The 2117-nt window shown below is 36.4% G+C and overlaps 1 long non-coding RNA gene across 1 annotated transcript; it reads right to left on the reverse strand.

Moving 5' to 3' along the window:
* Nucleotides 1-1057: 1057 nt before the first annotated feature.
* Nucleotides 1058-1842, reverse strand: LOC149091549 (uncharacterized). Its single transcript, XR_016196818.1, has 2 exons — nucleotides 1698-1842; nucleotides 1058-1483 (listed from the first exon to the last, which is right to left on the reverse strand). It is a non-coding gene; the product is annotated as an uncharacterized LOC149091549 (long non-coding RNA).
* Nucleotides 1843-2117: the final 275 nt, after the last annotated feature.

A 2117-nucleotide genomic window follows, 5' to 3' on the forward strand; every position in this document is an offset into this window, starting at 1 on the left:
CCAATGGGCGTAGATATATCCACCATAGCTTTTTGGACTTGGGGGGTCAACGCGGATCTAGATACCGAATTTCAACTTTCTAGCTCTTCAACTAACATGATTTCTGGTATATGGGAAAATTCATTTTGATTTGCCACGCCCCTAGTGGGCGGATCGGGAAAATTTTAACACTTTATAAATCGGAGTTATACACGAGTATGTATTCCAAATTTCAAGTCTCTAGCTTCAATAGCGGCGAAATGAACTGCGTTCATACGGACAGACGGACGGACGGACAGACGGACAGACGGACGGACGGACAGACGGACGGACAGCAAGACGGACATTGCACAAAACCAATATACTAATTCACTTCGTGAATGAGTATAATTATATTATATTATTGTGCTTCGGTATACACATACATATCAACATTATGATTACGTTCTCAAAGTTTCATTACGATCGTACGTCTAGAAATTTAATTATTCAACAAATAAATTCTCATTATATTGCCAACACTGCAACGCAATCCAAGCGCAATCGCCTGTATATGCGTGTGTGTGTATGCTTGTGTTTGCTTGTATGTGTGCTTGTGTTTGCGTGTGTGTGTGCTAATTATTATTGAAATATCAGTTGCTTTAAAAAACCGTATCGAAAATCAGTTATCTAATTATCTACTACATCTTTTAAGATAGAGTCTTCAAAATTTAAAATTTTATTCAGAAGCATTATATAGAATTTCGATTTTTGATAAAACGCACTCCCACCCTTATATTCATCCCCTCACCCATACTAGATACTTGTGCGTTAGCAAGTATACGAATTTTAATAATATAATCACAATCTGTATGTTTAATGAAGAAAGTAGATCCATAAGAAAAGTTATTAAACAATTAAATTCCCATAGTGGGCCCACACGGTGTGTATTTCTTTCTATAAGCAGCAAAAAATTATCATAGTTATCATGATGAAATATCAGTTGTTCGATAGGTTCAGGGGATCTCGTAGTCGACCACTCTCGACTCGAGCTTTCTTATTTATTAATAATAAGAATAATCCAAACAGTCTCGGCTTATTTAATAAAATGTATTTTGCAATAGAATCTGATGACGGCGTACAGCAATAGCACATCTTATTAATGACCCCATCATATAGACATGAAGTGGGAATTTTGTACATATGTTATTTTGATATTTACTGTTATTATGATTATAGGCTAATTGCTATTACGTATATCGCAAGTTTAATATTATTTCAAGAATTGTTTTAGACGTCGCGTCATATGTAACTTATGTGTACCCATGTGCGTCCTTTAATACACAAATTTCACGCAATGCCGTTAATCGGAGTTAGCCCCAGACTTTGTGCTGCCGCAAATGCTCCACTTGGCTGGCGGCCAGACAGTGGAATTGTTGTCGCGACGGAGGGAAAGATATGGAGATGGGGGTGAGGATTGGCGACAAATTGTCGAGTCCCGCGCCGAAAATTAAAACTCGTAGGCCTGTGGATTACAATGTTGAATTTAGTTTAGCCGGCAAATATACGACAATGTCATAAAATAACCAAAAATCGTAAAAGATACTACAAGTGTAATAATAACGTAGAGTATAAATATAAAAATGGAACGAATGGGATCGAGGCCATTAGCGTATAAAAGCAAAGGACTTTAATCGAGGTTTATTAACAACAAATCACGGAATGCCATTCGCACTCACCCACTGTACTTTAACACGTAACATGTCTGCAAAATGTTATTGTTTATTAGTGTTTTTATTACGGCGTTTCCAGGTCATTTGAATTAATTGATTAGTCACCGGTAATAAAAATGTAATATTAAAATATTGTTATAAAACGACATATTTTTTTGTGGAACAATCAAACAATATTTTTGTTAAGCTCTTTCTACGTAAATGATGTAATATACAGGTGTACACTAAACATGCAGGCTCACGAAAAGCGAGGGGTAATTCTGGTTTGTGCAATGAAAATGTATTAGCTTATAATAACGGATACGGATATTCGGTACCTAGAGTTTTCCAATACAACTATGACGGCGGCACAATTCGGAAGGTACTACTGAAGCCGTCAAGATTTTTATACCCTGAACCCGAAAAATGGGAAATCAGGGTATAATG

The sequence above is a fragment of the Drosophila navojoa genome, chromosome 4 (assembly GCF_054131105.1).
Source record: "Drosophila navojoa isolate 15081-1374.11 chromosome 4, UAZ_NAV_1.0, whole genome shotgun sequence".
Lineage (NCBI taxonomy): Eukaryota > Metazoa > Arthropoda > Insecta > Diptera > Drosophilidae > Drosophila > Drosophila navojoa.